General features: G+C 40.8%; 1 protein-coding gene and 1 pseudogene across 2 annotated transcripts in view; both read left to right on the top strand.

Annotated features, from left to right (window-relative positions):
• LOC134485541 (polyubiquitin-B-like) overlaps positions 1-13638 on the top strand; it is a 583854-nt pseudogene that overhangs the window by 255883 nt on the left and 314333 nt on the right.
• The window catches only part of LOC134485540 (uncharacterized), a 56367-nt gene continuing 42873 nt past the window's right edge, over positions 145-13638 (top strand). For both annotated transcript variants that reach the window (XM_063282654.1, XM_063282653.1), the window contains exon 1: positions 145-3257. The gene's annotated coding sequence lies outside the window, so the exon portion shown is untranslated. The remainder of the gene's footprint in view (positions 3258-13638) is intronic.

The following is a 13638-nucleotide window of genomic DNA, read 5'->3' as shown; positions in this document are numbered from 1 at the left end:
GCATAACAGCATCAAATCCTCAGGACACATAGCTCTCAGGACACATAGTCCTTGGAGCTGTCACACTGAGTAACACCCACAGGACTGTGGTAATGGGGGTGGGTGTGCGGGGCGGGGGGAGGAGGGTGCATACTAGATCCTATCTCCATTTTAAAGTTGATAAATAGTTTATTTTATTTACATGAAAAATGCATGGAGGTTGGGATTTGCTTCTCAATAACTTAAGAGGTTTCTTATTTGTTTGTAGTTCTCTGTGGTGATGTGAATGTTAGGAAAATCCCAGAAGCCACTGAGTACTAACAGAGTATTATTTATTCTTCTGCTCTTAGCAAGAGTGCAGGAAACACCTGTAGCTGTTTCTTAAGCAGGAATATGTTCAGTGAATTTCTTTAGTGTTTTACAGTTTTCATGGCACACATTCCTTTGTCACATTTATTTCAAGTATTTTGTTGTTGTTTTGTTTTGTTTTAGTTTCTTGACAATAGTATTGTCCCCTTGCTTTCTGTGTTTGTCTTTTGTATATTAAAAAGGATACTGATTCCTGTGCTTTAACTCTGTGTTTTTCAACTTTTATCAATATTTATCAGTTCTAGGAGTTTTTTTATGATTTAGTTTTTATGTATAGAATCTTAAAACCTGAAAATAAACATATATTGATTTCTTCCTTTCTCATTTGTATTTGCTTCATTACCTTGACTTGTTTAATTGCTTGACCTAACACTGTTAGAAGTATGTTGAGAAGTGAGAAGAGAGAACATCCTTGTCTTGGTCTTGATTCCAATAGAAGTACTTTGAATTATTCTCTCTTTTGGGTGACTTTTGCTGTATATTGCCTTTATTAAGTTGAGATAAATCCCTTGTATCACTATTCTCTGCACAACTTTCCTCACAAATGGAGGCTGTATTTTATCAAAGGTCTTTTATGTATGCAATAGGGTGGTACTTGTACTTATGTGGTAGATTATGCTAATTCTCATGTATTGACACTTTCCTCCATCTCTGGGATGAAGTTGCCTTAAGCCTAATTGGAAATCTGTTTGTGTTACTGCATTTCGTTTACACGTATTTTATTAATGCCTTGTTCACCTATGGTCATCAGAGATGTTGGTGTATGACTTTCTTTTCCGGTTCTTTGGTTTCAGCATCAGGATTAGACTCACAGTAAATGTTTTCTAACTGTTTTTGGAATATCTTACCTTTTCAACTTTGAGAATGTCGTGGCTGCCCTTTTCATACTTTTCTTCCCCTACCTTTATATTGGCTCAAATAGGATTCAGGAAGTAATATTGACCTATTGTCAATACAGATTACAATACTGTGCACACTGAAAAGGTATACTTCTTGGTTCTGAACCATGTATGATCTTGGTTCCATTACAGAAATATTTTCAGAACAAAATCTGCTTCCTAAATGTCATAGTTTAGGGCTCACCTGCTTTGTTTTGCAACGTACCCTGTTTTTGCTTTTTGTTTGTTTTGTTTTGTTTTTTGAAAAACTGCTTTTATTTGTTGTAACAGAAAACTGTTATTTGGCCTATTAATTTAAAATTGATATTTTGTAATTACATCCTTGATTATATGAAAACAAGTCACTATACCATTTATTTCACTTCTTATTGTGTTTTTATTGAATTTCACCAAGTCCATTAATGAACATAAGAGGAAGGACCATGGAAAGGAGTATATCTCTTACATATTCACAGAAGATGATGCCAAGCAGGAATACTGTGTATCAGACCTAAATTTCATTGGAAGAACCTGACTGAGGAAGTGAAAAGGAAAGGATGGGAAATAGGAAAACATTTGAAAATAAGGCTGTTGACAGGCTGGAGAGGAAGGAGGAGATTGAAAATTTAAATTGTGCTACCTGAAACAATGTATTTTCATGGATACAAATATGTCTTTGCCTATTTAAAAAAGTACTAGTTACTATGAGGTAGGATTTATCCATGTCAGTTATGGTACAATATGCTTTAGGAATTTAATTCCTAGGGACTTAAATTGAAAGTTAGTAGTATGGTTATTTAAAAACTCATAAAACAATTTAAAAAGAGATAATTTCTCACTGTAATTGTGTACTTTTCTCCATTTCCATTGCTTATATAGATACATATTACTTCTTACCATCTTGTAAATGATGTTTAGTTACTTATAATAGTTTTTCTTTATGTGAGCATAGTTATAAATACAGATGATAATATAAAATAATACAAAGAATAGTGTACTCTACCTTACTTATCTGTTTGTAAATACTCATTTGTGTGTGTGAATATGTGTGTGTGTGTGTGTGTGTGTGTGTGTGTACTTTTAATATGAGTGAGGCATGTGCCTTGAGAGTGTGGCGGTTGCTGTGGCAACAGAAGCAAGCAAGTCTTTGTTACCTAAGGATGATGTCATTGCTGGATTCAGAGGCTAGCTGTAAACCACTTCTGATGATAACATACCTCCCTTTTTCTTATCATAGAGAGAAGAAAACAGGGAAACAGGGGAAGCCAATGCTAAAAGGGAAATAGGGGCTTTAGACCTCTTAAACTGCTCCCTGCTGTCTAGGAGCATTATCAGTTTTGGGATGTAGCTGACTTTCACCATCCAGCCCACTTGATAGTTCTGTAAAAGGAACTGTTTGACTTTTTGGTTAGAATATTTTGAATTTGTCTTTGAAGGAATGTGGAAACAAGATTAATGAGGCAGGGAGGAAATAGTAGGTCCAGGAAAATGGGGAGAAGAGGCATTAAGAAGGGCAGTATGCTATTTCCATTTAGGGTTTTGAAAATCCCAGGAATTGGAGGCCTCATGCTGTTCCCTGCATTTCTGGATTTCTGATTGCAGCTGATGGAATGTATTTCTTACTACCCCAGATTCGTTGACATAGAAACAGCATTCTTCCTGGTGAAACAGACAAAGACCACCTTCTTTAGCTGTCAGGACTTCTAGTCTCTGTCAGTTCTGAAGCACAACTGCTGCCAACGAATCGATCTTTTTCTGGATGATGAGCATGGTTTCATACATTCCTTGGAAACCGTTGTCACGCTGGGATAAGAACTTCTTGTATAGGGTTAGAGAAGTCTTCGGCCCTGCTGTTCCGGTGCCAGCACCTGTAGCTACTCCTGCAGCAACCAGCAATGGCACAACCTGCAGTGCCCTCTTATGCTGGACAGGAATGTCAAAAACTGGAATTGGTAGAGATTCTTTGCCATTTATTACTCCTAGTTCAGGGAAGGAACACCAGTGTGCAAACTCTTCCTGACCACCTGGCAGGTAGGTGATGATATATACCAGTGACACAGAGAATTGACGTGTTTTGGACTGCAGGGCACTGCAGCAGAGATGGGGTATCAAGGATGGTGGATCTATTGCAGTCTAGGGAACTGAGTTTCCCTTCAGAACATGTCTTGGATGTCATAAAACTGTCAAACCAATAAGAGGGATATAAAAAAGTATGGGGTGATGGCAGCATCGGAGTCAGGACAGCTGATAAAAGCTGAGGTAATGTCATTGGGCAGTATCACTAGAGAGGCTGCAATTGGCAATTGTGAGTTAGTTTAAGGGGGGTACTGTGTAGCTAGCAGTCTTTAAAGTGACCAGGTTGGGTGCCATAAGGAGTTGGTACACCAAGGTCAGGGTCTGAATCAAAAGGCTAAATGACAAGTTAGTACCATTTGTGAGGGGGGATGTCAAGGACGTAAGGATCCTGGAGGAGTGTTTGATTATTTCTCCTATTTTTCCAATATAGAGTTTGGGAAATTGGACAAAATTTCTCTGGATGTGGATAGTACTCACTGGAGACCCTGCTTGGTTTTTACATTAGAGCTTACCAACAGCTCCTGTTTTCTACCTGGGATTCCATGGGTCTGGTATATAGAAGAACAGGGTCTTGCATTGCTGACAGAAGTGATTGGTCCTTGATCCTAACATATGTATCTGGAATGACCAATATGGGCAGCCCCCATGTTTATCTGGCCATTTTTTGCAATCATCTTTTGTCTGGTCAAAGAGGAAGCAGACAAAGAGAACATAATATGTAGAAGGAATGACAGATATAGGGATGACAGCAATTTGGATTGGCTCCCAGCACGGAGTGGTTTCCTGATCCTATTGGGAAAGTCTGTTTGTTATCAGTGGGGATTCCTTGAACCTCGAATCTCTAGATGTAAGTGATACCATGGATGGAAACGATCAGATGAGAAGCACAGGTCTAATCCAGTGGAGTGGAGCGCAGATGCTAGAGTGGAGTCTCATTCTTCTGGGATCGGGGACAAGGTGGGTGGTCTCAACATCTTGTGGAGCTTAAGAGAGCAGGGTCCATGAAGGGTCCTACCATTTAGGAGAGACAGCTAAGAGCTGCTGATCTGGAGGGGACAGAAGAACTTGGTCTCAAATGTTGATAGGTAGTGGACAGGAGACAGCATGTGGCCTTAGTCAGTGGTGGTCAGTAAAGTTCCATAGGAGAGAAAGGGGGTGACAAAGTAATGGGGTAAGTCAATGGTCTACGAGGGGAGCACATTTACTTGAAAGACCAGGAGTTAGTACTGACATCCATACATGAGTTTGAAAGGTGAGACAAAGAGAGGTCACTTGGGGAGAGCTTGTAGCCTTAAATGAGCCAGAGGTAGGAGTTTTGCCCAATCGAAGTTCCTGTGACAGTTTGACAAGAGTGGTTTTTAGGGAGCAGTTAGTTCTTTTGAAAAGAGAATTATACGAATTCTAGGATTAGAAATATAAAAATTAAAAGAATAAACCCCAAAAGGCCACAGACCCAGGGCTAAGCCCTGCAGCCAGGACTAGCAGGCCATAAAGATAAAGGAGCACAGGAAACACTGTCCAGGCAGGACTGGCAAACCATAAAGAAAAGGAATGCAGGAACCAGCCTGAGTTAATGGGACTGATTCATGGGACGTCTGGCAGGAAGACATCTCCCCCCAGCTCACTCAGGGCCGTCCTCCAGACCCTGATAAGCCCCTGACTTCTAACAAGTACTCTTTCTCCTTTGTTCTCACTGCTATGTTTGAATGAGCCAATTGTATGTAACCACACCAAAACCCCCTAGCCTTCTCTATATAACCCTCTGACTTTTGAGTTTCGGGATTGACACTTCTGTCTCCTGCGTGGGATATGTGTCGGCCCGGAGATCTCTGTAATACGTCTTTGTAATAAACCTTGCCTTTGCTTATTACATCCAAAATGGTCTCTCTGTGTCTTGGGTCCGAGATTTCCCAAGACTTGAGTAAGGGTCTCTCTGCGTGGGATCTTTCACTTTCTATCTTACCTGAAGATTGAGGGTGGTATGGAATATGAAAATGCCAGGTGATGTCTAGGGCCTTAGACAGAATTTGAGAAATTTGGGAAGTAAATTCGGGACCATTGTCTCACTGAAGGGAAGCTGAGACACAACATTGAGTATGATCTCTTGTAAGAGGAGCTCAGAAACTGTCTGAACCCTTTTGTTAGTTGTGGGATATGCCTCCACCCACCCCGAGAATGTGTCAATCAAAACTAGGAGGTACTTGGCACATTTGGCATGTGGGTAAAGACAAGTTGCCAGTCAGTTCCAGGAAGGGAACCTCTGGCCTGATGGGTAGAAAAAGGGGTGCTACAATACCAGAGGTTGAAATCTGACACTTGACAGACTTTGGAAGAGGCAGTGATGGATTTAAGAAACTTAAGTCCTTAGGAGTAGGCTTCAGGTGGGTTTTAACAAAATAAGACAATGCCTTGCTGTTAGGATGAAAGATGTTGTGAAGATAGGACAGTTTGATGAGTGTTAGGGAGTGAGAGTGGGGTTGTGGGTTGCAGTGTAAGAATGTCCTGGGGAGGGTGAGACAAGTGTAGGCCCCTAAGGGCCTCAGCTCTGGCTGCCTCTTCAGCTCCGTTGTTTCCCTTGGAGACAATAGAGTCATTCATCAGGTGGGATCTGCAGTGGACAAATCCAATAGCTGTGTGGAGATGGGAGGCCTTTCGCATGGCCATAGTTTGGTTTGCATTAGTTACTGATCCTCCTTTAGTCATAAGTACCCCATGCTCCTTCCAGTTAATGGCATGGGTCAGGATGATATGGAAAGCATGTTTAGAATCTGTGTAGATGTTGAGGGTTTGTCCCTCTGCCAGTTGAAAGGCATGGGTAAGGACTACTACTTCAGCCTGTTGATTGGTGGTATGAGCAGGAAGGCCTATGCCTCAGTGTCTGACACTATGGGGTAGTTGGCTCTTATGGCTCCTTCATGTAGAAAGGAGCTTCCATCTGTATACCAGGTATAGACGGTCTGAGGCAAATTGCCCTCCTGTATTTGTGAAGGGTGAGGTAATAATTCCTCTAAGTTTTTAGTGCAGGGGTGAGATTAGGAGTGGTTAGTATTTGGTGGAGAAAGAAGATTGGAAAGGTGGGTGTGATTGAAAGGGTAGTGTGGAGACTTCTATTAGTGCTACCTGAAGAGAAAGAACCTTGGAGGGAGGTAGATTCTGTAAACCTTTGAAAAGTAGGAGCTGTGACATGTTATAAGAGGAGAAGACCATTATAGGCAACCCAAATGTTAGGTTTTCTTATTCTTGAATAAGGAGTTTAGCAGCTGCTAAGGTACAAACACAAGGTGCCATCCCTGCATGGTTAGATCTAGTTTTTTTGACAGGTATGCTACAGGTACAAAGGAGGGTCCCAGTTGGTGACCAAAATTTCCAAATGTTGGTATCAGGAACTGCTTTTGCCTCCAGCAATGATGTCATCTGGTCACCTGAGCATCTGTTGTCAAGGCAACGGTCATCCATTTCCAGCATACATTTCATGTTACAGTTACACCACATTTCACATAAAAGACAGATCCTTTCTGCCCTCTTCCACTTGTCTCTCCTCTCTTCCCTTTTTCTCCTCTTTTTCTCCTACCTCTCTTCACCCCTTGGCCTTTGTCTCTACCATTCCAATAAACCTCTCCACGTGGAGCCCTGTTGGCCTGGTGTGGTTTGTCCAGAAATGAGCCATAGAGCCTCTCTGTAAAAGACTATGTAAAACGTGGTATGTGTATGGCTATTTAAAAAGACAACCAAAAGCCATCAGTGGCTGAACAAAGAAGAAAGTGAAAGGAAATGGATTCATGGGAATTCAATCAACCTGATAACATTTTACATTTTATGCCCAGGTTTCGTGCCATAGGAGAACAGCCTATAGTATAGTTGGTGACCTCCAAAGGAGCTGGGAGTTGGGTTGAATCTTGTGAAAAGGTCAAATACAGAGAACTCATTCTGAACCGTACAGATCCCATAGGGTGCTTTATGCTATGAAATATAATGTCAGTGCTGGAATATTGTTATTGGTTAAAACTTAGGCTTTAATACCAAAGTACTCATTTTGGTTCAAACTTTATTTGAACATCTGCAGCGTGAAATACCGAAGAGGGCACCATCCCATATTACCCCATGTACCAGCAGGTCACATGGCACCAATGGGTCATTTGGCCCTGGTGGGCTGTTCTCATCTTGACAGACTTTCTTGCCTGTAGCTCCAGAAATCTCTTCACCCAATTAGCTATGTCACCTTAGAAAGGCACTACCATGACAAACCCCAGACTCGAGCATCCAAATTTATTGGCTGGCTGGGGGGTGGGGGTGGGAGAGGGGCTGTACCTATCTCTGGAAAACAGTTGAGAAGCTGTGTGAAGGCAAACACAAGGCAAACTTAGTTTAGAATCAACAGGTAATTCAGTCACTGAGTACAACTACTAACATTCCTTATTAGTAAGTCATAGTAAATGAAATCCTTCAGTGGCTGATCCTGACTGATTGGAAATCTAAGTGTGAGGCTCTAGTTCATCATATCACCTACCCCAAGTTCTCCCACAATCCAACAATCCACAGGTACCTTTTCTCACCCTCTCTTTCTCCCTCCAACCTGGAAGTCTAACCTGGAAGTATATGTCCAGTGATTGGTGCCCTGAAATCTTTATTCATTAAGGAAAAGACCTTGCCGCAAACAGCCACCATATCAAAAACTAATCCATATGTAATAAGCATGGGCATGGTTGATGTGGATACCACAGGTCACATGGTAAGGTGGAAAGAGAAAAGAAGATAAGTCTTGGATGCTTCTGATCAAGGTAGCCTTGACTACTCAGTGGTAGTAGTAATAGAGGCTACCCAGGACAAGGTAAGGTGTGAGAACCTACACATGAACTTTTCCTCTGACTTTCACATGTGTTTCCACACAAAAGGGTGTGCATTCACACATAAATATGTACACATCACACACATGCCACACACACACACACACACACACAAACACACACACACACACACAGACCACACACATTTATAAAGACAGATGTGCAAAAAAGACACCTAACCCGTGGGTATATACCAGCCACACTTGTATATGTGTATATATGTAGGCATGTGTGTACATATGTCTACTTAAATATTGTAAAATGTTTTTGAGTAATTTAGTAAATATGTAACTTATTTACATGTGTATATACATGTCTGTCTGACACACAGTTAGATACACATAATAAATTCATAGGTTCTTTGTATATTTGGTTTTCTCATGGAGTATATTGGTTTCTCCATCTTTGTTAATTGACAGTGTTGCTGGGTAGAGTAGCCTGGATTTGTGTTCTCTTAGGGTCTGTATGACATCTGCCAAGGATATTCTGGCTTTTATAGTCTCTGGTGAGAAGTCTGGTGTAATTCTGATAGGTCTGCCTTTATATGTTACTTGATATTTTGCCTTACTGCTTTAATATTCTTTCTTTTTTTGTTCATTTGGTATTTTGACTGTTATGTGATGGCACAGATTTCCTTTCTGGTCAATCTATTTGGAGTTCGGGAAACTTCTTGTATGTTTATGGGCATGTCTTTCTTTTCTTTAGGGAAGTATCCTTCTAAAATTTAGTTGAAGATATTTATTGGACATTTATGTTGGAAATCTTAGCTCTCTTCTATACATACTATCCTTATGGTTGATCTTTTCATTGTGTCTTGGATTTCCTCAATGTTTTGGGTTAGGAGGCTTTTTGCGTTTTACATTATCTTTGATGGTTGTGTCAGTGTTTTCTGTTATCTTCTGCCGATGAGATTCTCTCATCTATCTCTTGATATCTGATTGAAAATACTTGTGTTTCTGACACCTCATCTCCTTCCTTCTTTTTCCATCTCCAGGGTTGTCACCCTTTGTGCTTTCTTTATTGTTTCTATTTCCATTTTTAATTCCTGGATGACTTTGTTCAATTCCTTTACCTGTTAGTTTGTGCTTTCCTGTAGTTCTTCAGGAGATTTCTGTGTTTCTTTCTTAAGGGCTTCTATTCCTTACCTGTGTTGTGCTGTATTTTGTTAAGATAGGTATTTATGTCCTACAAAGAATAATAGATTGAAAACTCAAACACAAGGAGGAAAACTAACCCAAGAAAAAGCACAGAAAAGGCAACAAAACCAAAGCAAGAGAAATAAACAAATATAATTCCACCTCTAACAACAAAAAATAACAGGAAACAACAATCCTATTCTTTAATATCTCTTAATATCAATGGACTCACTTCTCTAATAAAAAGACATGGACAAACAGAGTGGATACTTAAAGTGGACTCAGCATTTGCTGCAAACAGGAAACCCGCATAAGTGACAGTGACAGACATTACCTCAGAGTAAATTGCTGGAAAGTAATTTCCCAAGCAAATGGTCCAAAGAAAAAAGCTGGAGTAGCCATTCTCATATCGAATAAAATCAACTTTCAACTAAAAGTTTTCAGAAAAGATAAGGAAGGACACTTCATATTCATCGAAGGAAAAGTCCAACAAGATGAACTCTCAGTCCTGAATATCTATGCTCCAAATGCAAGGGAACTTGCATTCAAAAAAGAAACCTTACTAAAGCTCAAAGCATATATTGCATGTCACACAATAACAGTGGGAGATTTCAACACCCCACTCTCATCAATGGACAGCTCATAGAAACAGAAATTAAACAGAGACATAGAGAAACTAACCTAAGTTACGAACCAAATGGACTTAACAGATATTAATAGAACATTTCATCCCAAAACAAAAGAATATACCTTCTTACAACCTCATGGTACCTTCTCCAGAACTGACCATATAATTGATCACAAAACAGACCTCAACAGATATAAGATTGAAATAATTGCATCCTATCACATTACATGGACTAAGGCTTGTTTTCAATAACAATAGTGACAGAAAGCTCACGTATACATGGAAGCTGAATAACAATCTACTCAATGATAACTTGGTCATGGAAAAAATAAAGAAATAAATTAAAGACTTTTTTGGATTTAATGAAAATAAAGGAACAATGTACCCAAACTTATGGAACACAATGAAAGCAGTGCTAAGAGGAAAAATCACAGCTCAAAAAGAAATTGGAGAGAGAGCATACATTAGCACCTTGACAGAACACCTAAAACCTCTAGAACTAAAAGAAGCAAATGCACCCAAGCAGAGTAGAAGGCAGGAAATTGTATTTACTCAGGGCTGAAATCAACCAAGTAGAAACAAAAAAGGAATATACAAAGAATCCACAAAAGTGGAGGCTGTTTTTTTTGAGAAAATCAACAAGATAAATAATAAACCCTTAGCCTGGAAAACCGGAGGGCACAGGGTATCCAAATTAACAAATCAGAAATGAAAAGTAAGACATAACAAGAGAATTTGAGGAAATTCAGAAAATAATCAGATCATACTACAAAAGCTTTTATTCAACAATACAGGAAAATCTGTATTGAATGGATAATTTTCTAGACAGATACCTGGTACCAAAGTTAAGTCAGGATCACACAAAGCATCTAAACAGTCCCATAACAACTAAAGAAATAGAAGCAGTTCTTAACAGTCTCCCAACCAAATAAAGCCCAGGACCAGATGTGTTTAGTGCAGAATTCTATGAGACCTTCATAGAAGATGTCATACCAATATGGTGCAAACTATTTCACAAAATAGAAAAAGAAGGAACACTAGCCAATTCCTTCTATGAAACCATAATTATGCTTGTTGCTATTAAATATTGGCTCCACCCGACCAGAAAGAGCACACCATACCAATACAAACACGGTTCCATGTGGTGAGATTTAATAATTCCCTTATTAAATACAAGGGGAAGGGGCCAGAGAAAGAAGAGAAAAGAGAGTGAGGATGGAGGGAGTCTGCTTTTATTTGTACTGTGAGGTAAAGATGCCCAGGTGGAGGTGAGACTTGAGCCAAAATGTCTTCTGGGAATGTATGGTATTACAGCTAAAGGCAACACTTGATACCAACAATGCTTATACCTAAACCACACAAAAAAACCAAGAAAGAGAGAGAACTTCAGAGCAATTTCCCTTATGAATATCAAAGCATAAATACTCAATAAAATTCTTACAAACCAAATCCAAGCAACCATCAAAATGATAATCCATCATGATGAAGTAGATTTCATCCCAAGGATGCAGAGACGGTTCAATATATGGAAATTCATCAATGTAATTCACTAGAGGGGCAGGCAGTGAAAGGTACCCTTATTCCTGCTGGAGATAGCTTGAATCCCCAGGACACTTAAAGGGGACTGCTGGTACCTTCCCAATTTCCCAGGATATCAGTTCCCCCCAAAGACCCCTTTACAGAGGTTTGAGACAGACCAGTCATGTAGGGCAATGCTTCAAGCCCCTTCCCCACAGGTCATGTAGGCTCAAGACAGATCAGTGGTAGAAGCAGGATCACACCTACAAATAAGTATATGAGGAGGTCTTCCCAAGCTCTCAGGACAAACCAATAGGAAGTACCTTCTGTCAGACACTGACCCATTCACTAAACTATTTAAGCACAAGGAAAGGCGTGCAGGAATTATTCCATTGTCTATGAGCTTCTGTTATAAGAGCCACTTGGAGATGAGATCTGCTCTCTGGAAATCATCACAGCCAGAATCTCCCTTGCACTCCTCACTGTCTAGTCAGTCCCCTGCTGGTTTAGCCCAAAGTGGCAGGCAGTGGGGGTAAGGAGAAGGACAGGCACTTGAGGTGGCAAAAAAATGTTCCTCCTCCCTGCCTGAGATCTTTCTCCCTTTACCTGTACCCACACAACTAGCCTGCCTGGTCAGAGATCACTGCGAAGAGCACTCGGGCACCGGAGCCCTAAAATGTAGTGCTCGAACAATGATCAACAAAACTGCAGTGCAGGAAGGTGAGTCGCCTCCCCCAACTCTGGAGACTAGCAACCTATCTTTTCCTGCTGAGTTTTCAGTCAGCACCATCTCAAGCTTAGGTCAAGCTGAAGGGGCAACTGAAGGCTCCTGGCCAAAGCTACTCTCTGGGGTTGGCTGAAGGTCCCTCTAGCCCCTGTCTAAATCCAGACAGCCTGCAAAACAGCCTGCAATTGGTTTTGGCAGACTCTCTATCTAACCTGGTAAAGCAGCAGACACTTAAAGCCATAGGGCACCTAGTTCTTTAATCTGCAGAAAGGCTTAATGTTTTGGACTTCTGTGGAATCCCCCAAAGCTGATAGGCCAAGGGAATGTTCCCATTGGACAAACCGTTTCTCCTCTTTCCTGTGACAGTTCACTGACACACAGGAAAACACAATATTAAAAAAAAAATTCCTCAGTTCCTGCACCCGCCCTTCCCCTCACCCTCCCAACCCCCAACCCCCCCACCCTGCTGGCAGTGTTCTTGCAGCTTTCCACAGCCCTACACCCACCCTGTGGCAGTGTGGGGTAAGTGTGCTCAAACTTCTAAGTCCTGTATCACCTAGGGGATGTGCCCTGTGGCAGAGCTGATACAGAACACTCCCAAGGCTTCAAAGGAGACACTAAACAGACTGTCTGCTCCTCCCTCTCCCCCCAGGGCAGGACTCCATTAAGAAAACAAAGGAGCTTCCACCTGCCTCTTCCCTTACTCCACCTCCCCACATCCAACTAAGGAGATCTTTCCTTAGAGATAGTTGTTAAAACAGTCAACCAGATAAAGACCACATTAGAACAGAAGATATCTGTTGGTGCCAGCACCGACACAGTAATGCAAATCAAAACATCCCTGAAATTCTAACTCACACCATTCAGAAAAGCTAAAATAAAAAACTCAGTTGACAGCAGATGCTGAGGAGGATGGGGAAAAAGAGGAACACTCTTCCATTGTTGGTGGGATTGCAAACTGGTACAACCACTTTGGAAATCAGTCTGGAGTTTCCTCAGAGAATTAGAGATTGCACTATCTGAGAACCCAGCTATACCTCTCTTGGGCATATACGCAAAAGATACTCCAACATACAACAAAGACACATGCTCCACTATGTTCATATCAGCCTTGTTTATAATAGCCAGAAGCTGGAATGAACCCATATGCCCTCCAACAGAGGAATGGATTCCAAAAATGGTACATCTACACAGTGGAGTACTACTCAGCTATCAAAAATAATGACGTAATGAAATTCATAGGCAAATGGAATGAACTAGAAAATATCATCCTGAGTGAGGTTTATCAATCACAGGAAAACACACTTGGTATGCACTCATTGATAAGTGAATATTAGCCAAAAAGGTCGAATTACCCAGGATGCAATCCACAGACCACAGGAAGCTCAAGAAGAAGGATGACCAAAGTTCAGATGCTCCCACTCCTTCTTAAAAGGGGGTATATTATATGTATATGTATATATGTATATATATATATATATGT

Source organism: Rattus norvegicus, chromosome 2 (assembly GCF_036323735.1).
Source record: "Rattus norvegicus strain BN/NHsdMcwi chromosome 2, GRCr8, whole genome shotgun sequence".
In the NCBI taxonomy this organism is placed as follows: Eukaryota; Metazoa; Chordata; class Mammalia; order Rodentia; family Muridae; genus Rattus; species Rattus norvegicus.
This window is presented reverse-complemented; position numbering and strand designations above follow the sequence as displayed.